Source organism: Vulpes vulpes, chromosome 12 (assembly GCF_048418805.1).
Source record: "Vulpes vulpes isolate BD-2025 chromosome 12, VulVul3, whole genome shotgun sequence".
Classification (NCBI taxonomy): Eukaryota; Metazoa; Chordata; class Mammalia; order Carnivora; family Canidae; genus Vulpes; species Vulpes vulpes.
Window position 1 is genome coordinate 126,485,514 of NC_132791.1, and position 26,802 is coordinate 126,512,315.

The 26,802-nt window shown below is 39.0% G+C and overlaps 1 protein-coding gene across 1 annotated transcript in view; it reads left to right on the forward strand.

The window, feature by feature from the left end:
- The window catches only part of GUCY1A2 (guanylate cyclase 1 soluble subunit alpha 2), a 319,325-nt gene that overhangs the window by 1,723 nt on the left and 290,800 nt on the right, over positions 1–26,802 (forward strand). The window lies entirely within an intron of this gene.

Consider the following 26,802-nt stretch of genomic DNA (forward strand, 5'->3'; position numbering starts at 1 on the left):
CTGACCTCTCGGAATTCCACAGGCGCTCTGCCTCCTATGTTGCATCCCCTTTCTCAAGAATCTTCAGGAACTGGCTGTCAGATACTTTTTTGACTTGCCTTCAAACCTCCAGCCTCTACTCTTCGGTTTTCTTCCCAGCCCTCTCCCCCCTCCTTATTCCCTGAGCATCCACTGGCTCAACTTTCTTCTCTGCGTAAAGCTGGTGTCTGCCTCTGACACTGTCTGCTGTTTCTCGCACCCCTGCCTCCTCTTTCAGGTCCTTTTCCCTGGTTCTTCAGTGCTTCCTCCCTCCTTTTGTCGTGGCCGCCTTCTGTATTTTTACTCCTTTATAAATGTCTTGAATTACTAGGTGCCCTCCTAACCCTCTCTAAACTTGTAGGCACTCGGGATGTGTGTATCAGTAGTTGCAGGTGTACCTCACACTGCGCCACGTTCTAGACATTTTCCCATAGCACTTCTGCCTCCTTCCTGCTCAGGCTACTCAGCTGCCCTTGATTTTTACCGATGGCAGGGATGCCGGACCTCTGTTCCAGTCTTTCTCTGGCCAATGAAGCTCTGTTTGGAAGGAATCCCCTCCACCGCAGACAGAATCCTGGAGATTCGGTGTCAAACCTCCATCCATCCACTGTTTATTCTCATTCCGGTCTTGGGTCCCAGGGCTTCCACTCCTGACAGAAGAACTTTTACCTAAGCACCCCTGGGACTCTTCTTAGTTTTTCAAAGTTTCCAAAATGAATTGGGAATATCATTGATCTTATTTGACCACTCTGGAGTTTCAGTTTCTGAAGTCCTCTTGCAGTGGATGGTAGGAGGGATCTGAGAAAGAGTGGGGTCCTGAGGAACAGAGTATTAATACCAGGCATTCCTACAAATATTTCCGTGGCCTTTGCGTTGAAAAACAACCTTCTCTTTCATTTAACGCATCTTCTTTGCTTTGTGCATTTTCCCTTTCACATATCTTTTGCCACTTGTTCCATTGATAACCTAGTAACAAAAGTCAGAATGGGGTGACTACTGTTTGCTATTCTTTATTGCAAATATTTCCAAGAAGCATAATCTTAGAAACTATTTGATGTTGCAGATTGTTTAATGTTAACATTAAAGATGTTGCTTTACAAAAGCAGGACAGCAATCCTGCTCGTCTGTAGTTTTGTGTTAGTATTTCAAGCTACATTTGTGCAGTGTAGTAATTCCTCAGTACAACAGATTTGTCTCTGATACAGTGATTTGCCTGAAGATAATGATTAGTTTGGAAAGGTTTTTATTTTCATTTTTATTTTTATAAGAAAGGTTTGTTTTTATAATATCGGAGTTTTCTTTTTGCCTGCGAATCAGAATTTACAAATCTCTGTGGCATGTGCCTCTGGTAATGCCACTGTCACTGAAGACTATTCTCAACAGCTTATGTGAGAGGTGGATAAAATAATCTGAATCCAAATATTTACTGCCAGAATAAGAGGGAGGAATTAGTTTCTGGCTTTTACCTTTATAAGTCAATTTTGAATGACACTAGTTGTTTGACGGATAAAAAGCATGTACCTACATAATGGCTATGGTAAGATAAGGATAAGAACTCTATTAGCTAGCATGCTGACAATATACAGGTAAATATAATGTGAATCTTTTCAGCTTCATAAGGCACGTATAAACAAATTTGCTAACCGTAGCAAACCGTATAGACTTGGTAACACAAAGACAACAGAAAGATTATATTTCAAAGCAGTGGCTTATTTCTGTAATCTCCACTCCCGTTTTTTTTATTTGCCTATCTAGAACCTTGCTTCAGGAAGTTTCAGCAGATTTGTTTTCCTACATGGTTTGCACTCTAAACTTCTCTGAAAACACCTGGGGAGACAAATGATGTCTTTTCCATTCTCTTTCATTAGAGCCGAGTGACTTTTTTAAATAAATAATTTCATAAAGAATAATTGTTACCAGAGCATTTGGAGGTGGGAATATCTAGCTGTTTTGAGCGCTGGGAACCATTCCTACACTCATCATTGCTGTGGAAGTTCCTGCTTTCCTACTGGCCTCATCATGGAATGTCATCTCAATCACTGGAGGTTGGTTCTTTATTCAGAATAATCTGCCAGGAGGAAATGAATTTAATAAATATGAGTATTGCCAAGTAATTAAGTTAGTTGTTTGATCATTGGAAAATCCAAACTCAGGTTTTTGACATTTTGATAGTCACATTTAGATACGTCACACCATTTTAATGATAAAAGTAATGTGAATTGATGAAATCGAAAAAATTCTGGAATTCGGGGGACCTGATTCTCCTTCCCTGTCCCTTGGATGACTAGCTACCTACATATTTCTGTGCATATGACTTTCACTCTCTAGAAGCCTTCTTGGCTGCAAGGTGTTATACTTAGGATCCCTCCCTTCTCTTGCATTCTATGAAGACATATTTTTTAAGTTTTTGATAAACTTTATAAGGGCATATAAAAGAAAAGCAGGCCCTATGAGTTCTAAAACTTTGAAGAGAGTAGATTACTTCCTTAAATAGGGACACCACGGTATTATTTTTTGATGCAATTATTAACAAAAAAAAAATTGTGGCTCTACTGTGTGGCAAGTATTGTGTAAAGTGCTGGTAATACAAATTCCAAACAAAACATTCCCAGTTTTTGACCTCATGGAACTTCTTTAATTATAGCCTTTATTTTAAGGAAGCTATATTGAAGGAAAACAAAAGAACGCCAATTGTCTTGGAGCTGTCTAGGGGAAGTTTATTTATCATTCACTTTGGATAATTTTGTTTACTGTGAATCTCTAGGGCACAGCCATAACAATAAAAATAAACCTAAAGACCTGGATGTAGATGCATAAATTGCTTATTACATTATTTATTTTGAAATAATTTACTTGGGAACACATATGGAGAAACAGCTGGGGATTTTACATCAGGGGTGAATTGAGTAACTCATCTATTTCTATTTTGTTCTTATAAATTGGAGTTGCTGGGAACCCTATCACTTAGACCCCTGTTACTTATTAGTTTGGGGCTTGCTAATGTTAGCCTGTCAGTGAAGATATTCCAGGAGACCGATTTAAGGCCATGGCTTCCCTACTTTACTTGTCAGAGAACTATGGGCTGTTAACAGCATTGCGGGTGGCTCTAAAGACCTCAGAAGCTATGGCAGCAGAATGACAGACAAAAAAAGTCACAAAACTGAAGTATTGCACATAAGGGTTCAAGGAAACCTACTGATGAAAAATAATCCAAGAAACTGAGAGAACAGCGAGGAAAAAAATGTGACAGAAGCCTGGATTCAAGTAGCAAAAAAAGCCCCCAAAATTGTTTCATCATTTGTAGAAAAGAATTTATATTGATACATGCTTAGGAAAAAGTAGAAGGGCATAAAAAATACGTATTTAGCGTCCCCTGATATTAAATAAAATGAATTCTCTAACATTTTCTGACATGTATAAACCCTTAGAAAAAAACCCTTAGAATGTGACCATGTTCTAACATGTAAATAGTGAAAAATAAAGTGTATTTGTGAGATAGGATGTTTCATCAATTTACATAACTTTTTGAAGTTTTTATAATTTGGGGCTCAACATGGCTAACAAAGTTCTGAAACACATTCATTAAAATTAAAAAGTTAGACAAAAGATATTCTAAAAGTTCTATATTTTTGTATTTGTAGAAATTAGATGCTATAATCTGAAACTGGAATTTAATGGCCATTTAGTGCCTTTCTCTACCTCATCCCTAATCATCAGGAAACAACATGGAGGGACTGAAGGATTGGGAATTTGACAGTGGTGGGTTTCAATACCTCTATGAGCTCCTTACTAAGTGTGAAACCCTGGAAAGGCAACTTCTACCTTCTCAGAGCCTTAGTTTCACATTTTGTGGAATATGAATAAAAACTACCTTCTAGATTTGTTGTGAAAGAGGAGCACTCTTTGTGAAACTTTTCAACTCAATCAAATGTTAGTTTCAGACAAAGATCCATTAATTTAAACCAAAGTTGAATGTCTCTAAATGATCTAAAATTGTTCTTTTTTTTTTTTTTTACAATAATTTACTTGCTAGTAACCTTATGGAAAGAGTTTATGGGTAAACTGATGTCATGTAGTCAGAAACAAAACAAAACAAAAAAAGGTGATAAGGAGGAGTTTATTTTGTTGGCATTGCCCAACCAATCCATTAAAAAAATTAAAATTGGAGTCCCATTTTGGCTCCCTGGCTAGGACTCCTGTGTGTGCACAAGCATATGTAATCATTGCAAATTCAAATATTTCCAGCAAACTGCTGAATTCTGTGTGGCAAGATGAAAACTAATCTTGTAAATTCTCTAAAAATAGAAGCACATATATATTTGGTGGAATTTGGATATTTCACAATAAATCACTTTTAGATTAGAAAGAAAATAAAAGAGGTGACAGAGAAACTGCTTATTTATTTGCCTGAGAATTTCAAGCATTCTCCATCCATTGGATTCAAACTAGTTGTACATGTGTTCAGGGGTTTAGGCAACTGAGAGGTGCAACAGTTACCCAGCTACTGGCATTTGTGTTTTGTGAACAGCACTCTATTCCAGTTTGGCTACTGGTTCAATTGTTAAGCCTTCTTTCTGAAGATGAATTTTGACAATGGGAAATGCCATCGGGTAATTAGTTTATAGGCAGAGGTGATAAGTGACTATATATTCGTCTTAGTATTTGATTTATCTACCTTGAAATACTTGGGGATGTGTGGGGAGAGCACTGTAACCTGTTTCCCCTCTGCTATCATCATGGCTCTTGTTGTTGTCCTTTATTTTGTCTTGTTCCCTCTGTCAAATGGAGCTGAAGGTAAAAATTGAAAAAAATACATATTTCATCGAATATGATAGTAAAATAAATGCATTGTCTCTGAATGCATGTCATTTGCTGTGAGTTAGCAAGAAGATAGAATGATCTCTTGGAATTTCACACCTATGTAGGAAGAAAAAAAAATTAACTGACCTAGCAGGGAGAATATTTGCTAGGGCTATCTGGTGATGAAGTTTCTCTGCAGGCCCTTATTTGATGCATGAGCTAGAGATTTAGCTCAAAAGTTAAAGTTCCTCTTTTTGAATTCTAACTCTTACCTTGATACTTTTTTTTTTCTAAGATTTTATTTACTTATTCATGAGAGACACATAGAGAGACAGAGGGAGAAGCAGGCTCCATGCAGGGAGCCCGATGTGGGACTCAATCCCTGGACTCCAGGATTACACCCTGGGCTGAAGGCAGATGCTCAACTGCTGAGCCGCCCAGGCATCCCTTACCTTGATACTCTTATGTTTATCCCATATTTAGCACGGTACCTGGGACCTGATGGCTGGTCAATAAAATGCTCAGAATAAATGAATGGATGTTCTTTGTTTAATTGTCCAATTACATAATTTGTTTTGTATTTGATGTTTGTGGTGTTATATTTGGTTCCATCAAAACAAAATATTTAGATTTTGTACCCGGCCTGTGAGAGGTACTTTCCAGTATGCAAACCTGTTCGAGTTTTACTTACATCTGCCATTTAAAGTGAGACTTCAGAATGCAGTCGTGTCGTAAGACACAGGTAGAATAGTTTCCTCCTCTTGCAGCATGTTGAGTGGCCCGTGTGTATTTTAAGGAATTAGGTAAATGTGAGGACTCTCCTCCGCTTTCCTTATATTTTCTGCTTAGACTTTTTGTACAGTTCTCTCCCAAATGAGAGAAAAATGTTTGTCAGCAAGTGGGCTACTGTTGCCAAAAATGCAGTGTTAGGGGATGGAATGACATAATCTTGCTTCTCAAATATCACTTCGGGACAGGATCCGGAGACCTAGAAGTATGTGCTGTAAGCTCAGAGCACCTCATAAAATTGAAAATTCCAGACTAGAGTGATTTAGGAAGTCAGGGAGCTGGAAATATCTCTGAAGCCTGGAGATTTGTTGGGCTGTGGTGGGAAATGGAGAAACAGTGAACATTCCTATAAATAGAACAGTGAGAAGTCACTTTCTGTACAGGCTTTATTTGAGGCTTATTAAACAGATCTTCCTTTAAGCTAGTGGTTATTGAACCTCGGTGAACATAAGAAATACCTGAAGGAAGATACAGAAATGCAGAATCCAGGGCCTTTTCCTCAGAAGGTCTAGCTTGTAGCTCTGGGGAGGGGCCACGACTAAATTTTAAACCATGCTCCAGGTGACTGATAAAGGCACACCAAAGTTGTGCCTAAAGGAGACTGAATTCTGTACCTTCAGGGTCTTCAAGACTTCAGGGTCATTGATCTAGGTTCAGTGAGCTCTACAGACTGCTTATTTTTTTTTTTTAAAGACTGAATCTGGAAGTGACTACTTTGGCAGTGAATATGTCCCAGGCACTTATTGCCCTAACAGGGACAGAATAAAGGTGGTGACTTGAGCCACATCTTATATGGTATCATTAATGTTCAGAATAATCTTGTTGGTTGTGCTGTAGAAGGTATCCAACATTTCACTGTTTATAGTTTTGATTATTTATGACTCTTTTCCCATTTTTCCTGTGGATGCTTTGTTAGCTTCCCTAAGTTCACGTTCAGTAGGTCACATGTCATTGCCTTCAGTGTCCTGTGGCCTCTTTCCTCAGAATTCAGAAACAGGTATTTTTTTTTAAGATTTTATTTATTTATTCATGAGAGACACACAGAGAGAGGCAGAGACACTGCAGAGGGAGAAGCAGGGTCCCCCCACCCCTGGAGCCCGATGTGGAACTTGATCCCAGGATCCCGGGATCATGACCTGAGCCAAAGGCAGATGCTCAACCACTGAGCCACCCAGGCATCCCCAGAAACATATTCAAACAGATGCTCAACCACTGAGCCACCCAGGCATCCCCAGAAACAGATATTCATGTTTGAGACAGTAGAGGAGACGGGAGAAGAAGGGAGGAGTAGGGAGGAGAAAGATTGTTTTGAGGGTCCACTTGACATTACTTTTAGCGTCTGGTTTTCAGAATGAGACTGACATGGCATTTCTCAAATGTTCCACCTACCGGTTCTTTTGGAGCAGTGACTTGTTTGTATGCCAATACATTTTCTTTCTTAAAGGTGAAGGGAGAGAGAAACAGATCTGGATGCCAAAATTTTTTTTTTCCCTAGAAAAGAAGTGATAGGACATTCAGATAGCAGACATATAGAACCCCCCTTCAAACCCTACCAAAACATGACAAATACAATAATAGTTGCTAATATCTACCTCTGTAGCCAATTAGTCTTTCTCTCTCATTCAGGGGCTAAATTGGGTAGGAGTCTAGTTGAACTCTCCAAATAAATGGTGATCCAACATTTGCAGAAATTTGCATTTGTAGAGAACTCTAGAACCAGTCTGTCATGAGAGGAGGCTGTGTGTGTGTGTGTGTGTGGAAATCCTGCGTCTCTTAATTATAAGTCCTTGAAGTCACCTTGACTCCTTTTCCTTTAACTGTGCTGTATTTGTTATGTGTGAGTCTGCTGTGCCCAGTGGAGGAAATAAAAACATTCTAAAACATGCTTCTATTTCTTGTTGCTTTATGCCTATGCTTTTTCATGCATGAACCCTCCAACATAATACTGGGAAAGACTGGTTCTTCTAATTAGTTTTGTGCATACACAACCACAGACGGACAAATAGACGCATCCATCTTGTTTCTTGTCACTGCATTATTTTCCCTGTGGCATTCTAAGTTACCACTCATATCTCTATAATAGGACTTATTGTGTGGTAATGTGATTTTGGTTTGTTCTGCCTCTTTGAAACAGAGATCTATGTATGTTCATGTCTAGCAGAAAGTCTGATTTACAAAGGCACCCAATAAATGTTACGAGAATGAATAAATGTTGAATAAATCCTTGTATCGTTTGTGGTGTATCTGGTAGTGCTTTGCAGGCTACCACAATTTTGTGCTGCAATATTTTAGTTGATTGTTTTAACTGTTCTGTTTGTAGTTTTAGCTGAATTACAAAAAAGTGTAAATATAACATATTTTACAGTGCCTTGATATTTTTGGAACACTTCTGTATTGTGTGTTCTATTGGAGCTTCACAATAATCTATAGATTTTATTCCATTTAGTTAGTATGATTATCTTAAATTATCTTACATGACTATAAACACAGTAACTGTTTGGGAGAGCATATGTGCTCTCACTTTATAGGCATTTGTATATTTTCTGTCAAACAGATGTGGATCTCTATAAGATACAGAAATAGTATCTCCACTATGCTATTTTATTCATTATTATTTAATTGTTTAAGAACTCTTATGTTATCAAATTATACTAAATAAAAATCTTCACAAACCATTACATCCACATACCTATCCTACAGTAACCACTATAGAATACTAATGGCACTGGGGGTGCCTGGGTGGCTCACTTGGTTAAGTGTTTGACTTTTGATTTCATCTCAGGTCATGATCTCAGCATCGTGAAATTGAATCCCATGTTGGGCTTTGCACTCAGCGGGGAGTCTGCTTAAGATTCTTTCCCCTTCTTGTCGCTTCCTGTTGTGCTTTGTCTCTTTCTTTCTAAAATTAATGTCTTAAAAGATATATCTTTTATTTATTATAATAAATAAATAATAAATATTTAATATAAATAAATACTATCTAATAAATAAATAATAAATATTTATTATATATATATATATTTAAACTAGGCTTTGGAGGGATAGAATCCTTAGGAAAGTGGTAAAGTTAGAAATTGTTGATTTAAGGAATGGAGAAGAAAATTGCCTGGGATCAGGTAGATGTATTGTTGGTTATTTTTGAGGGCCTAGCTGGGGTTGGAGATAATGAATTTGTAGCCTAAACTGAGATGATGAGTATGACTTGGGAGGTACGAGGGGGCAAAGGTATGCATTATACATTAAAAGGCCTATATATCAGATTGAGTTTGAGGTGTTTTGGGACAATCATTGAAGTGGAGTGTTTTGTCTTGGGAAATAATGAGGGAGAATGTCAAGTGGGGCAGGCTATGATAGTCAAAGTCATTTCTAACCATCCGTATTGGATGCAGATCGGATATCAAGCTTATTTAACTTATATCTGGGTCTTATGCTTTTGCTATTGAATTAATTCTGTTAGAATAGCTGATTGGTCCTCCTCCAGGTCATCCTCCCTCCTTCCTCCAAAAAAAAAAAAAAACCCCAAAACCCCAGATTCAATAACTCATAACAAGTTAGTGATTATGAAACTCAGTTCTATCTGCTTGATTGGAACTTACATGATGTTTTCAGAGTCAGAATTAATCCTTGAAAAATAGAAGAACAAAAAAAAAAAAAGAAAAATAGAAGAACATTCAGTCACATCATTCATTGCATTGTTTATGGGCTCCTAGTTGCTATACAATGAAGTTTCCTCCTCTCAGACTTGATACATTGCTTCTTGAGTATGAAAACCTATGGAAATTACAGTAATGGTGGTTGCCATTACGTTTCCTATTATATTGGAGATAATAGTATTTTCTTCCTTCCTTCTTTTCTTTCCTTTTCTTTTCTTTTTTCTTTTGCTTTCCTTTCCTCTCCTCTCCATCTTTCTCTTTCTCTCTTTCCCCTTCCTCCCTCCCTCCTTCCTTTTTCTAGCAGATATTTTTTTTATCTTTTCAGGTAGTTTTTGGTGATCCAGACATTCTAAGTAAACTGTTACATATGCAGTAGCAATCTGTGAATAGATGAATTTCAATAAAATACTCTTAAGGGTTAAGCATTTTTTTCTTATTAATTAGTCTTTGATCGTCCCAGAGCCTGTCTTATAGGATTTAGTGCCTCAGTACCTCAGTGTCATCATTGTACATTATAATGACCACTTTACATGTAGATGTGTGGACATTGTGGCAAGTGGAATGTCTTAGATAACCAGATGTTTCATAACAGGACATTTCTTTGATATGGAGTCACCAGAGAACCACAGTTCTTGTAGCTTCAAAGTTCTCACCATCCAGTGGGGTGGGGTCTCTTAGGCAAAGGGAGGCAAAGTAGGAGTGGATTTTAAAAGAAGTTTTAACTTTTAGGGTTCTCTGTATCATTTGGCTGATGTGCTTGTTTTGTTTTCTTGAAAAATGCCTGTATGTGTGTGTATGTGTGTGTGCAGGGAAGCTACAATTCAATAAATGCTGCATTCTGATTTTTATTTTAATTTGACTTTGGGGAAATAACTTCCGTCTCTGTTTCCCATTTTGAAATCATATATAATAATATTAATCTCTTACTTAAGGGTAAATATGTGATAAAATGTGAATAGTGAAGTGAAGACATTGTGTTTAACTATTATGACTGGCTTCATTGTGCTGCTTTGCTGATTTTTTGAGGACCAGGGCATTGGTCCGATTCTTTTACTCCCTACGTTCTGAGAAAAGAACAGGTTTTTGAGTCAGACATGAACTCCAGTCATTCTTGGATAAGCCTCTAGAAGGCACAGTTTCTTACCTATAAAATGAAGGTAATAAGTAGCTGGTTAGCTCAGTTGGTTGGAGCATGGTGCTGATAAAATGAAGGTAATACTTAATTTATTGGATTATGGAGATGAGAAGGATAATGATAGCGTAGTATTTTGAATACAGTAAATAATCAATGTTAGCTCCTTTCTCCAATCCCCTTTTTAATTTTTTAATTTTTAGTTTTCAAAGATTTTATTTATTCATTCATGACAGACACACAGAGAGGGAGAGAGAGAGGCAGAGACACAGGCAGAGGGAGAAGCAGGCTCCATGAAAGGAGCCTGACATGGGACTCCATCCCGGGTCTCCAGGATCTGGCCCTGAGCTGAAGGTGGCATTAAACTGCTGAGCCACCCGGGCTGCCCTCTCCAACCCCTTTTTATCAGCTATTTAACCAATCTGCATATTGTTGATCACATCTCCTGATACCTTCAGTTACCTTCAGCCAGTTTTTGGCAAAATCTGTAGCTACTCCCTTTTGTTATAAGGAGTATCTTGTTCAGCATTCTTGTGCTTTTTGTAGGAAATATTTTCAACATCTTTGGGTATGCAACCTTTCAGGGTTATGAAATCTTCCAGGAATTCTGTCCTAGAAATCCAAAACACAACCGCAAGCTCATTGGCCTCTATTTCATTCATGCATTCCCTTAACTCTCACATTCATTCATTCAGAGAGCATTTATTTACCAAATGAGCACTTAGTGATTCACTCTGTGTGCACTCAATGTGCGTTCAACAACATGCATGAAGTAGGACGTTTAGACAGAAATTCGATATGGTCCTTTTGGATTTAAAAAACATAAAACCGACATTTAAAAAATTACCAAATAATGTACAGAAGAGCTACTTCTGCCCCTCCCACTGTCTTTCCCTTCCATCCTACACCAGCTTTTCTTTATTTGGCATATGCAGAGGCTATAGTAAAAGAAAGGTTTGTATGTAAAAAGACCATTTGGGGACGCCTGGGTGGCTCAGCAGTTGAGCATCTGCCTTTGGCTCAGAGTATGATCCTGGGATCGGGGATCAAGTCCCACACTGGGCTCCCTGTGAGGAACCTGCTTCTCCCTCTGCCTATGTCTCTGTCTCTCTCTGTGTTTCTTACAAATAAATAAAAAGACCATCTGAAATACAATGATGATGATGATGATGATGATGATGATGACAGTAATAATAGTGTTGACTTACCAAGCCCTTACCATGTACCAGGCACCAGGCTAAGTGCTGTACACACTTTGTTTAATTAGGTCCTCCCAGCAGTACTGCTGGAGTGATGCTTTACCATGCATGGTCTACTAGGCATCAAAGAGCCTACCTTTCTGACCTCTGGCAGAGTTTGGGTATAGAGACGAACAACAGCTTTATTGCTTTGTGGGCCAAGGAGGCTGCAGCAGGCTAAGATCTTCAAAATTGCCAGTCTGCCCTGAGGAAGGGGCTGTGGGGCTTATAGGGAAAGGCGATTTCGACGGGAACTGTGTATGTGCTACATTAGGCATGTTGTTAGGGTGGTACTGGGTTCCTGAAAAAAAAAAGGGTTAGGAGAGAGGGGACATTTGGGGAAGAGATAGGAAAAAGATTAGTTTGGAATTGAGCTTCCCTGAAGCATCAGTGAAGGTGTTTTGCTTTTCCTACAGCTTTAGTCTCTGAAGGGATTGCAGGCTCTGCAGACAGCAGCCCCCCCTTACCAAGGCTCTCAGCAACCTGTTTATTTTCATCAGGATACTCACATCAGATGTTATCCTCTCTATTTACTGTGTGCATATGTGCTACGTATAATGTAAGCCCTGTCAGGACAGAGGTGCTCTCAGGGCTGTTCAAGGTGGTCTTTGCAGTGCCTCCCATAGTCCTGGCTGGTGGTGGGTGATTCGTGGAGGATCTTTATTGACTGGATGAGCAAGTGTCATTTTGAAAGAAGTCGTAGCACTTGGAAGAGAAAGAACAGAGTCTAAAAGAATCCACAAAACTTATAGGGTGGGAGAAGGGGAATTAACGTGTGTTAGGCATTTAGGTTTTCCTAATGTGTGTCTGTGCATTTGTAAAATAATCTCATCAGATTCAGAGAAGTGGAGTAACTTGCCTAGGATCACAGTTAATGACTGAGATAAGATTAGAATCTTGGTGTGTTTGTCTTCGAACTCTGTTCCCTCCAATGTGTTGTGTATTTTGAGCCTCTGTGAGTGTGGTAGATATTTTGATGCAGCACCCAGATGCCCCTTTAGAAATGAAGGGCTTATTCCCCTAGATGCTAGCCATGCTGCTGACAGTCACCCTCCACTGTCGGTCCCCAGGCATGCATTGCCTGGACTGAAGAAAGCTACCTTGCTCATGGTCATGCCCCATTCCAGTGACTAATGAGCAGGGGCTAGGAAAGCTTGATCTTGTCCTCATTTAGCTAGCTCTGAAGGGAGAACTCTGTGCAGGGTCACCTGAGGCCTCCCCTGAGCCTGCCCCCCAGTCCAATTCCTCCTCTTTCCCGTCTGCCTCCTTCTATACTCTTTCAGGGGTATTGATTCCAGGAGAACCCCCTAATAAGCTTTCTGAATGCTAATCTTCTCAGAGTGTGCTTTCCAGGGAGCCCAACCTGGGACAGTGGGTTTGAGAACCAATTAAAGTGCCACAGTCAGCAATGGGGAGGTAGCATTTGGGAGAACTATAATGATAACCTGGGGTTTGGATTTTTTGAATTTAGGTGCACATGGTTGGCTCTGTTGTGTGAGTTCTTTGAGGACTTGGCAGTACCGGATCACCAGCCTCAGCACACTGGGTGCCTGTCACATGGTAGGCAATCTCCTTATTAAATGGACAGTGAGAGCTGTGAGATTGGGTTTTGGTAAGGGCTGATGGAGGTAGTAGCTAATATCTTGAAAACTGACAAGCTCCCTGAGTGAAAGAGAGAGAGCCACAGATAATAACAGCATCGAGAAGCATTATACAAAGAGAACCAGAAGAATGTAGGGGCCTTTTTTGTTTGTTTGCTTGCGGGTGTGGGAGGTAGCTGGAGAGCAGCTGGGAACAAGGGCTGTAGTGGTGGATATTTGTGAAATGATGAGAATTTAAGGATGGTGCTTTCAAGCCCAGACCAAGATTCTGCTGGGGGCTTTAGAAAAGTGATGTCCATCCTGCCTCTGAGATAGAAGCCTGCCTAAAGAGGGAATATAGGATGAGTCAACAAAGGATATTGTAAGCATAAATTTCTCATCCAAGACTTTTGGCAATACAAGTGAAAATAGAGAAACAGTTGGAAGCGCGGGTGAGGCCAAATCAAAGTTTATTAAAGAAGTGGAGACTCAGGTTTGAAGGTGACATAATAGTCAAAAAAAAGTTGGAGATGGATGAGATAGATAGGCTTTCGGAAAGGATAGGCTTGATCTAGTGACATTTGTGAGCTCCTTGGCTAAGCATGATGATGCTTTCCCTTTACCCAAGGGGCAAGAATGGTGCATGAATGGTGTGGTGCAAAGGCAGCTGGCAGTGTTTGGTTTTACTTACACCTCCTTTATTACAGTCTCGTCCTGATTTTATAACTCAGTGATCGGTCATTTTTTATACCTAATGAGTGTTGAATTTAAATTGTCATACTATTTGCAGTTCTCTAGGTATATTTTAACTCTAGTAGCTACACTGATGATGGGATGTCAAATGAGGCCAGAAATGTCACTAATTCATCCCTCAGAAATTTTATACTCAAATCATGAAGTATCTTTTTTCATTTGTGTATTCTACTGAATATAACTTATGGATTGTTTTACTGATCTGAAAACGCCAGATTTTAATACTACTAAAGATAGGATTTTGTAAGCTGATTAGCATGTGGCAGGGACTGTTCTTTGATTTGTGCCTGTATTACTGTGTTCTCTTTCAGTTTTAAAGGTAATTTGAGATATATATTTTATATACATAACCCCTTTTCCTACCCTTGCCATGTCTGATATGACTTTGCTCAGTGTGAGAGCTTTTTGACCCAGATGGAAAGGTCACTAATGGAAGGTTCTCTCCAGGGATTGGGAGCCAAGTGAATAGGACACTACTTTATTGTTATATCAAATGTAATTCACACGGTTGAAAGGCCATGTGGAAGGTAAAACAAGGCCAGGCAGGGCATACGCAATCAAATGTAGCTTATTGGCTCTCTCATTTTCCTTCTTGGGATGAATTTTGCTCAACTTCATCAAATAAAGATTTTTGTCTATTTTATATACTGGCAAATCCCCGGGTTCCCAGTGCCTGGCACATAGTAGTAGCTAGTCAATAAATCTTTGTTAAATGAATAAATTCAGAGTGAATTAAGAATATTTATTCTAACTGTACCATGCAAATGTGTGAGAAACAAATGAGTTGATAAATAATGTACTTTAGGATGAAAATCAGTAGCAGTAGCAAAAACAAAATAAGGCAGATTATACAGATGTAAGTAATTATTACACCTTATTATTTTTTCCTTAATCATATATTTACTATATGTGCACTGTGCATACTTGACTTTATTGTGTCATGAGCCAAAACATAAGATCTATGGAGGAGAAAATGAGGCTAGTAATCGGCAGGTTGAAAACGAAATTGTATTGGGTTTTCCTTATGTACTCTTACAATCTGCTATACTAGTAAGTTTACATGATGTACTAGAAGGAAGGAATAAGTTTTTTCTACATGATCAGACTATATTAAAAAAAATTCAACACTAGTTCATTAAACAGAGGCTTGTTGTTGGCTTTTTCTGTGCTAGAAATTGGCAATGTCTTAGTTACATGGGAAGAAAGAATACTTAAAATCTCCCCCAGCCCCTTTATCTTGTGAATTCTTTTTTTTTTAAATTTTTATTTATTTATGATAGTCAAAGAGAGAGAGAGAGAGAGGCAGAGACACAGGCAGAGGGAGAGCAGGCTCCATGCACCGGGAGCCCGATGTGGGATTCGATCCCGGGTCTCCAGGATCGTGCCCTGGGCCAAAGGCAGGCGCCAAACCGCTGCGCCACCCAGGGATCCCTATCTTGTGAATTCTGTTGCAAACATTTCAGGATCCAGTCTTCAAAAAGAGTTTATCTTTCTTCCAAACTGTTTCTTGACTAAAGTCTTCTCAAGGGAAAGCAAGAACTTTTGGAAGAAAAATTCGCATTACCCCAACAGCAAATTTAAGGAGAACCTGACGCCATACTAGCGAGAAGCCTGTCATCTTAATTCAGTTAAGTTTCTGGAGACCTCAACAAACCAAGTATCTTGTTTAAATGTCTGTTGACCAAATTCTCCCAGTGCAGGGTTACTCTGTCTTCCAATTGCACATTTTCCTTGTGTGGTTGGTTTAATTTGGGTATGAGAGATGTCTTGATTTTTGAACATTGTCTTATGAAATATTTGATTTTTAATTTAAGGAATTTATTTGCTTTTCACTAAGGAAAGGGTGCAGAGATTGTTTCAGATGTGGTTTCCGTATGGTATTTACAGATAGAAACATGAATTTATTTTGAGAGCATGTTATATATTTACGTATTTACCTTTATGTGTCTATGTAACAAATGTATGTATGTATGTGTGTATCTGTCTATCTACTATTGATTATCTGGGGCAGAAGAGAAATAGCTCTGTCATTGGATTCTGAATTAAAAACTGCCATTCAGTAGAAATCCGGAGTAGCTGTAATTACTCTCATTGTGTCTTTTAAAAATTTTCCACAAGTAGTGAAAATGTCTTTTACCTCCATAACAAAAGAATATGCCTCTAAAGGCATTTCTTGTAAGGAGTGATAATGATGAGATAATTGTGTTGTAATGGAACACAGACTGAGGGAGAGAGTAAATTTTAGCTACTATTGTAATTCCCTCTGATGCTTCAGACACATATGAGGGAGTTCCTTAGTGTGGATGCTGGAGAAGAAAGTTTATTGTTTCCTCCTGATATAAAGATCAGTAACACTTTGTGGACCTGACAGTGTTTGCAAGCTCTGAAGTCTTCCCTTCTCTCTCTCTCTCTCTCTCTCTCTCTCTCTCTCTCTCTCTCGTAAACGTACTGCCATTCTAAACATGTTTCAAAGAAGACCAGCCTTTCCTTTTGTTCTGAGTTAAATTCTTTCTCCAAAGTGTGCTTGCAAAGTACGAACCTAACTTTTGGGCTGCAGGAGAATGGATGGGATTTATCCACAGCTTGGAAGGAGCTAACTGTGCAAAGTCTAGTGTGTGAGGCTGCTGCCTGCTGGTATTTTAAGCACTTGGGCAGTTTTCTCCTTATTCAGCTGTGTTTTAGGGATGGGAGTTGGGGGAAGATGGAAGAAATCAAATACTGAGTTAAGTTCTAAGTGTAATTTCCCACCATTAGTCTTGCATTCTTGACTGTTGAGAAAAGTCTAGGTCTCAAATATCTAGTTTTCACAGATATCCAATTATTTTGATTATAGCAGTGGGATATATCATCTTAATCAATGGCATTATTGATGACAGTAATTAAAGAAATTACTAATTTCATTGGATATGTAATTAGAAAAATCATTTGACTGCAAGTTACCCCAAGAGATATCATAATTTTTCAAAGCATACATATTAGTAAGTAACTTTCAAGTATGGGTCTATAAAATGTTACCATTTTTATGGTAAAACCATATATAAGGTATAAGGGTAAAAATGTGATCAGACCAGCAATTCTTGGCCATTAAATAAGGTATTCAGGAACTTTATGTGACTTATAAATCAAATCAATATATGCCTGCCTGGAAATATTTTAAAAACCTAAGGTAACAAAGTTTATTATTTTATTCTTCCAGAGTAACTAACAGAAATGAAAGTGAGAGCATATCAAAGTAGAGCATATCAAGGTTTCTGCCCTGGTGTTTTGTAGTAGTTTAAACCCTGATACGTTATGAGTTAAGATTGAGAAAAATTGTGAAGTAGGGACATTTATGTCTGGTTGTCCCTCTTCTCAACTTATCTCTCTCTCCCTCTCTCCATTTATCAAAATCTAATGCCACAAAAATCTGCCATGAGTCTCTCCCACTAAACAAATCAGACTGTATTTTAAATAGCTTATATTAAATTATTAGTTGAAAACTACCTCCCTTGATTTTAAGTGCCTTAAAGGAGTGGAAAGTAAGTTTGGGGTTGGGAGGATTGGAAATGGATGGGATGGAGATAACACTCTTGGTGAACCTAAAATCCTAAAATCAAACCTGGTTGTCTGGTCCCACAAAGCTCTAGGATATATTGATGGCCATACAAGTGGTATGACCTCATATAGCTGCAGTAGGTTATCTAATGTTCTTGGTCTGTAGAAATCAAGTAGATACATCAGGATATGTATATATATATATATATATATATATTATATATATATATATAAATTCTTTGATTGTGTGGTGTTATACTTATTAATTTGGTATCATAAACTATTATGTGTTATTTTAAGAGAGCCATCACTGCTACTTCAGAGTTCATTTGAAATAAAGCTCACAGGGCCAAATGAGGCAGCCGGTGCCCTTATGTTTTATAATGCTTAGAGCTTCTGGAGATTTTGCTACTTAAATGAGTAAATTACTGATTAATATGTGTTGTGTCCATTATTGATGCCACTGCACTGGGTTTGCCTTGGAAACTCCAGTTAAGAGCCCTTGTACACACAAGGAAATTAAAATGTTTTTGAAGCTGGGAAGTGCTGAATGATATCCTGTCACTATCTTGCTCCTAAGCATCATATCATTACAATTCTCATTGTTTGGTGTGAATGTGTATATATGACTTGCATGGGTCAACATTTGAATGATATTTGTGGAGCTGATTGGCAGAGTAAGATATTTAAAACCTGTATAGTATTCTAGAAAGAATTTGAAAAAATAATACTGTGCCAGAAACATTTCTCTTCTGTAGGCAGCTGTTCCCAATATCCCTTTCTTACTCACATCCTTTTACCCCCCACTCCGTTTCCCATTTCCTAATTTTCCGTTAGGTAATGAGACGAACAAATGGCTAAGAGTTACTACATAGCTAAAAGTTTGGTTCTAATGTGAACAAATTTTGGTGTCTTTTGTTGGAGTTCTTCTAAAATGACCACAACCATTCTTATTATGATGGGCATTTTTGTGAAAAATAGCTTAATTTGATTAGTTGTTAGTATAAGCCGATTTGAAGAGAATTTTAAAAAATCAGGGGCTTTCACCCACTGTAATTTTTTTTTAACACCAAAGAACTGAAAGCATAGTGACATTTTTTTTTCCTTCTTAATTTTCCCCACTTCAGGACCGTGAGGGAATGATGTGGTAACCTACACTTTCCATACAGAAGAGCCACTAGCAGTGAATGACATCTTTTTTAGATTTTACGAAGCATATTTTTAAGACACATTATACCACCTTGATTCATGCAGGAGATGGCATGAAGGAGACAGGACAAGAATTATCATTAACTCCAGTGTTAGGATAAGGAAGCTAAAGTTCAGAGAGGAGAAGTGACTTGCCCAAAGTAAAGAAGCCGGCAACCACGTGTACCTTGTGTCCTGTGTCTAGCCCTTTCCACCCTGGTGTGTCTGTCCACATGTCCATGAATTATTCCATCCTAAGCAAACATTGTGTGTGTACATTGTTCAGCAGGAACTCCCTACTTCACCCCTTATATAGTTCCTATTGTGACTTGCTAAGGGGTGGCTGCTAGCAATTTCCTCCAGGTTTTCCTGAACCTTACCTCTTCTTGTGAATTGTTGAGATCCCGAGTGTGCTGTGACTCCCACATAGACCTGTGTCAGAAACCACAAGGGCTCTTTGTTCATCAGGGCTCTGTTTCAGGCTGACCCAGTTCTCCTGTCCACTGTCATGATTGTGTGCTCCAGGCTCCCATGGGTAAGGCATCTATGACGGGAGTGACAGAACCATTACACTGCCAACAGCTTAGCTTATGCTGCAGAGCCTGGGAAGAGCAGTGACGTTATTTCTAGCTTGGTTTCTGAATATGAAGGAAGGTATGGTGATCATAGAAATTGTTTCGTGAGTGAGGGCATATATTTCTCTTCTTAGATTGCATATAATTGTGCATAACCCATACATACACATATCTTGGTGTAACACTTTGCTAGAAGGAGTGGGGGAGCAATGTAATAGTTATTATATAATGGAGTTATCCCTAGATTTAAAAAATGTGCTCATATAGAGTTAATTGAAAAAAAGTAAGGCTTTTCACATCGTGCAGCATTAATGTTCTCCTACATGCATGTTTTTTTCAGAGTGAAATGTAACGATTCTGTACCTCTGCTCAGGAATGTAGCACATCATAAACACTGATGACGTAGCTATCATTATCTGCCTAGTGAGCACGTTTCATATCCGTCTGGATCATCAGATTGTAGTTAACACTAAATCTGCCTATATTTAGGCTCTCGAGTTCTATCTTCCCAGAGAGGCAGAAGCAGCAAAACTGGGCAGGACCTGCCTGAGGTAGTATATGGATGGTTCAGCATCTGAGACTCTTAAATTCCAAGGACCTGTTTTTGTCAGTGTCCTGAAATCATCAGACTCTTAGCATCTGACTGGCTAAGCAATTTACCCCACGTCACCTGGGTTCGCATCTGCATGACAATTTACTTATTTATAATGATCAGTAACTGTGAAATGACGCTTATTACTCCATGTCTGTCTGGTCAGCATGTTTCTTACCTGCTCAGGCTACATGATGAGCCAAGTCATAATTAAAAGTTTGCTTTCATCCACTTGGCATCAAAGCAAAACTCATGCCGAATTCTTCAATCCGGTTTAAGGAGCTGGCTCTCTGGTTGTAGGGTTCAGACTTGCTAGAGACACCTGATGCACCACGGCCGTTCCCAAGAGTCCCTTTTAGTCAAGGTGGCTGGAGAATTTCTTTAGTTTAGGAATTCTCTTTCTCAATGTGACAGAGGGCCAGTATGCCCCTGAAGAGTGTTGGATAGTTGGATAGTTTCATAAACTATTCTCCTCATTTCTCTTTCCTTTGGGCTGCCCTCTCTAACTTTGCCCTCTTTCCCAGAGCCCTGTCTTCATCCCCTTTACCAGTGTTGCTTCTGTGTCTCGGTGGCCCACTTTGCCCAGAGCTGCACGTTGGGCTGCATGATTGGAGTTAATTCTCTGTCACCCTTTTACAAATTAACGTTTAAGCTGGTGCATTTAGGGTTGACAAAACATTTCCCCACTTTGTGTGTCAATTTTATAATTTAACTGTCAGGCAGGAAATATTACTTCCCTTATTTCCAGGCTCTTGTTGGGAAAACACCACTCTGTGGCTTCCAAGCACTGGAAACAATAGGGAATTCTTTGGAAATCCTCAAGCAGAAGGCTGCAAAGAGGTCGTAAAGGGCTAGAGATTATTTCCTGACATGAGGACTGTTCCTATCCGGTAGGGTATTCAGGAGTTGAAATGGCACTAATTAGCTTTGCAGCATCTAATTGGCATCTTCGGGCTGTGAGGAATGCCTGGCAACTGTCCTAGATGTTAGACATGGTCAGTTTAGTTCAATTTAACAATTTTTTGACTACTTGCTCATCAAGAGATTTGTTTTTCATAGAATCATCGTATAACACATATATATGTATCATACTTTGTACTTTTATTTCATTTTGCCCTGAGAAGTAGTTGTGCTAGGAATTTCTCTATTTTATAAAAAAAAAGGAAACTGAGGTTTAGAAAAATAAAAAGCTGTACCCAAAATCACACCATCTAGTCGAGTTAATTCCTTTCAACTGTAACCTTTTTTGTCTTGAATATAGAAGAATGGATTTCAGTTTAGAAAAGCAGATTAAAAGCTTGGCTTTTTGGAGGCAGGCATACAGAGGAGACACATATGTAGACTTAGACACTACCTACATGACTTGGGCATGTTTTTTTATTTGTCTGGGGTGAGTTTCCTGCACATTTATAAAATTGGGGTGATATTTCTTCCTCTTGTATGGGATTTTTGTAAGGACTAAATGAGTTGTTGCATGTAACATGTTGGGCTTGGTGTTTGATACTTAGCAGTCAACAATGTGTTGACTTCTCTGACAATGTTTAATCCAGAAAATTTAGCATTATTTCACTTTGTGGACTGAGTCAGCCCTGGGCCATCTGTGAGATTCTGTTTGGTGTGAGGGTTTGGGAAGGAGCCATGTCCTTCCCGGTTTGTAGGACAGCATGATCCACTGCCCTGAGAAGGTGTCTAGAACCAGTACCATCTTGTCTCCATATTTTTATTCAGTCTACTTTTTATTCAGATGGCCAAGTGGACAAAGATGTGACCAGTCAAGCATGTTTCTCCCAAAATTACCCAATACAGAAGACAACGATCATATCAGAACTATTTAAATGAGAATAACAATTTGTGAATTTGGGAAAACAAAATGAAAATATTGTTCTCATATACATTACAAATAAATAAAAGGAAGCAAGGGATTTCAGATAGATACATGGAAGGCTATTTTAATCATCAGCAGAGCCAAATAAATTACTAATGGGGGAGAACTTGCCTGGGAGAAAAATCATAGGAGACTTAACTCCTTGTCTTGTTGGTGGCTCTTTCCAGCTGTGTAGCTGAGGCAAGACACTTTGACCTCTAGGTCTCAATTTTTTATCTGTAGAGTGTGGATAATTATCTCTGAGACTCATGAGGTTGTTGTGACTATCTAATGAGATGAAAGAAAAGAAAGTGATTGGTAAACTGTGAAGTGTTATACAAACTGAAGGTGGTGGTGTTATTTGTTGAAAAACATCCCAGAATTCTTGGATAACTTAAATATGCTCTCGTTCTGAGGTAGGGGAAGGGCTGAATAAATCACCCTTTGGAGCTTTTTCAGTTTAAGGAATGTATGTTTTCAGCTTAAGTGAGTATTGTTGGTATTAGGTCTTATATCAAACTGAAATTCAATGGCTATTTTTGGAAAGGTGTTAAGATAACAAAGGGGGAAATGCTTGGAAAGCAAACATACTTTGTAAAGGAAGACTTAATTATACCCTGGATTATATGGTAAGTATATTCAGTTACAATCAGTAATTACAATGATGATAAGCACTGTGCTTTGCTAATCAGAACATACTTCTAATAAGGCCAAGGTCATTATTTTGAATTCCTGTATGGGTCAATTAGCATAATGTCAGCCTTCACCCTAAGCTCTCGTGGGGTCACTCAGATGTGTACTTGTGTTCACAAGGAGAATAAAATGGAGATTGGAGGAAATCATGCAGATTTTCAACCAGTATGGGTAGAACTTTACTTTATAGTGCATCTTTAGTTTTTGCTTTTTTTCTCTTAGCACACTTTTCACTTTTGATTTTTGTGATTAATTACCTGGAGTGCCAGTTTTGTTTAGCAAATTACTGGTGTCATTCACTAGAAATGGTACGGCTCAGCTTCCTGAGAGATGGTGGGATCTCCAGTATGAGCTGACCCTCTGTTTTCCATTTCCAGTGCTTAACTCTGCAAGGCTTTACTTCAAAATGTTCCTGAGAACTACGAATTTCTTACTAGCATTTTTCAGATGGGAAAATAGAGGAATTTTTTTTTTCCCAAGGTTTCCTACTCCCAGGTGAAGAGATATTGGCTAATTTTATAAAAAGGTCAGTAGCACAGCTGGGCTTGAAATACAGAGGTCCTGACTCAAAGTTCTATATTTAATTTGCCGTCTATTTTTTTTTTCTTTTTTTGGGTTTATATGTGGTGAGTTTAGTCAGAGGCTGGGAAAGTGAATATTTTGTCTGCATATTTAGCAAGTTTGATGATTACTGCAATTACATCTCTTTCAGAAGTAGTTAAGCCGCTTGTCGGAAGTGACTTATTGTTGTGACTAGTTTTATTAGTAATACCAATCATATCATTTGACCCATCGGTGTCTTCAGGCTTCACCATAAAGGCAGGGTATCTAACATTGTAATTTTGGTCATGTTCAATGATGGAATTTGGCATATTATCTCCTAATATGCAAAATGTTCCTACATCCTGGAGAATGTGGAGGTCCCCTAGTGTGATCTGGAGGCTGAGAAGTGCTCCTGGTCCAAAGTTTCTCTCTCACTGATAGGCCTATTCACCGCAATCCCATGATTAGTGTTTAAGATCATGGTTTATCACGTAGGGAAGTTCATTTTTTACTGTCATCTACCTTAGGCCTGGGGATCACTTTTTTGAGGAAATGGAGGTGTAATTCCTTCTGAACACTATCTGAAATCAGGGTACTAAAAAGATTTACAATTTTGATGAGAAAAGGAAGGAGAATATGCACTGTTTATTTCTGGAGACCTGTTTAGGGAGTTTAGGTGATGGAGGCAGGGATTTGGCCCATCAAAATGCAGCATAAATGTATTAGACTCCCAGCGCATAGGAAAGGGCTGAGGCAAAGGAGGAGAAGAAGCTAATGGGGCAGATGGGGTGCCTGGGTGGCTCAGTTGGTTAAGCATCTGCCTTCAACTCAGGTCATGATCTCAGGGTCCTGGGATGGAGCCCAGCATAGGGCTCCCTGCTCATCTGCTCGTCAAAGAGTCTGCTTCTCTCTCTGCCTCTCCCCACTGCTTGTGTGCTGTTTCACATTCACTCTCTCTCACTCAAATAAATGAATACAATCTTTTAAAAAAAGAAGCTAAGGGAGGGGGAGCTAAGTCTTGCATCTTAGGCAAGACTTCATGATTTTGCCTATGGCTTTCTTTGTGTATGCAGGTTTGGTGGAAAGAATGTTAAATGTGTTCTCAAGAAGCAGACAACTAATTTGAATCCATGTGATTCTTTAATTGTATGTTGATATTAAAAAAGTGCTTTCTGTTTGAAGACAATTTCCTAAGGGAAGAAATACTCTCTTTGCAAAAGAGGACTTGTAATGTCTCTAACTTTGGTTCTTTCTCAGTCAGAGAGTGATAATAGCACCAGCCTCACTATTTCACTGGATTGGTGCAAGGATCAGTTGGGATAACATGCATTAAAAAATGTGAACTGGGGATCCCTGGGTGGCGCAGCGGTTTGGCGCCTGCCTTTGGCCCAGGGCACGATCCTGGAGACCCGGGATCGAATCCCACATCGGGCTCCCGTTGCATGGAGCCTGCGTCTCCCTCTGCCTGTGTCTCTGCCTCTCTCTCTCTCTTTCTCTCTCTCTCATGAATAAATAAATAAAATCTTAAAAAAAAAATAAAAAAAATGTGAACTGTAAAGCGCTTAACCAAATATAGTTTTAAATGTTTTAAAGTACAGTATAGGTTGGAGATTATATGCTTGGATTCTGGAGCAGATTACCTGAGACTCAACCCTGGTTTTGTTTCTTTTTACCTGTGTGACATAGGGCAACATAAACTTTGTGTGTCTTGATTTTCTTATCTGTAAAATAATGACACCCATCTCATCAGATTGATGTAAAGACCATTCTACTCACATGCAGTAAGTGTCATACTAGCTGCTATGTTATATATATTTGTCTGTGTAACATCTAATGCTGATATGAGTGCATGGGAGTGAATTATGTGGAAATTTAAAAAAATCCTATGTTTATGCCTCAAGCAGCGTAGCTCTTTGTTTATCTAAGAAATTAAATTCATATTTGATTATAAGCCATTTATGACAGTTAATGAATGAATTGTGTTGAATTTGGCAATTATGTATGAACACCCCTCAGAAGCTTATTTCTCTTGATATATGAGTAAAGAAACTTCTCATTAATGCTGACTTATTCAGTTCAAGAAAGATTTGTAGAGGATTATGGTCTTGATCATCATGTTTATACCTTAAATGAAAGATTTTCAGTCCTCACTGCACATTAGAAGCAACTGAGTCTCCCAGACAGTTGTATTGGAAAATTTGGAGGTGGAGCTCAGGTACTGGTATTGTTTAAAAACTCTCCAAGGTGATTTTAATGTGCAGACCGAATAGAAAGCTACTGGCTTAGAGCATTAGTAATTAAATGTCTATTGATATCATTTAGTTTCTGACATTGATACTTAATTTTCTTGTATTTAAGTAAATAAAATGACATGGCTATTTACAGATATTTCTTTAAAGGAGCATGGATTTATTATTTCCATTAATTCTGTAGCCTGTGGGTCTGTGCCATAAAGCAGAAATGAGAAGTTAGTGTTTAAATTACCTGTGAGGTTGTGGCTATTTTTGGCATGATGAAGTGCTGTCAATATTAAACAGTGTAGAATCCCAGAATGTTAAAGGTGAGAGGAACCCTCAAGGCATCTAGTAGAAACAGGGTGCACTTGGAAGCCAGTCCTGGCCTGCCATGGCCGATTCACTTACCAGCTTTGTGATTACGCCATATTTACTTAACCAATCAACTTCTTAATCTCTAAAATTGAGGTGTGTGGTCTACCTGGTGACGATCGTGTTTCCTGCACTCACATGCACGCGTCTGGATTCCTTGCTCCTGCCTGGTCCCGGGATCCATCTGCATCTGGTGCGGATGGATCCAGAGCAGGGCTGCCTCAGCCTGCAGGGCCAGCTGCTGGGAACTGTTTCCTCCCACTCCTCGGGGAGCACTTCTCCGGCTCTGTTGGGACTGTTTCATGGCTGGCTGTTTGGATCCCATGACCTTCCAGGAGCATAACATTTAGTCTGTGAGGGTCAGTACTGCCGGCCAAGCAGAGTGAAGCTGTACATGAGACTAGAGATGAAGATGGCTTCTTTTGGCCACTTGATGGCAGCTTTCAAGTACCTTCTGTGTAAGGACCCAGATGGCTGCCCTGTCTATCCAGCTGTCTTCCTGTCCAGTGCTTCTTCCTATTGAGCAGGGTTCATAGGACACTGCTATCTCTATCTTAGTTTGGGGTGAGCAGAGAAGAATCACAGATCTCTTTGATTGTCTTTTTATGAAAGGAAGTGTGGGTTGTCTTTTTACCCAGCCTTGTCTCTCAGATCCTGCAGCATATGGTTAGAAAATTATGAGGCCACCTGATTCTTCTGTTGCACATTCTTTGTGTTCTAGGAAGGAGGTTCGTGGCTTTTTATTCCTTGTAGAGCTTAATGCCTGGGCTCCTGACCTAGCAGTGGTGCCTCAGTGCCCTTCTCACTTATAAGCCTGCTTCCTAGGTCTGTCCTCAACCTTAATTTTCAGAATTCTGCTTTTATCACCATCTCTGGACTGATTTGAAGTTTTCATTGGAAGTATTTATACTTTCTGCTGCCATTTTTAAAAATTGTTTCTTCTGTCTACTGGAATCTGCACCAGCAGTAATAATAGATCTATTGATTTTTTAGGTGATACGGATCTTGGAACATTAGGCTTGCAGGGTAGATTACCAGACTCTTGAGGGTGGGAGCCATGTTTTTCAGCTGAGCATAGTCATAACTATCATTTTTTATGTATTTATTATGTATCTACTGTGCACCAGAGACTTTGCTTTATTTCAATTAATTTCCATAAACGTAATGTGTACATAAGGAATCCTATCTCAGAGAACTTAAGTAAACTGCCCAAGGTCATCTAGCTAGTGAATCACAGAGCTGGA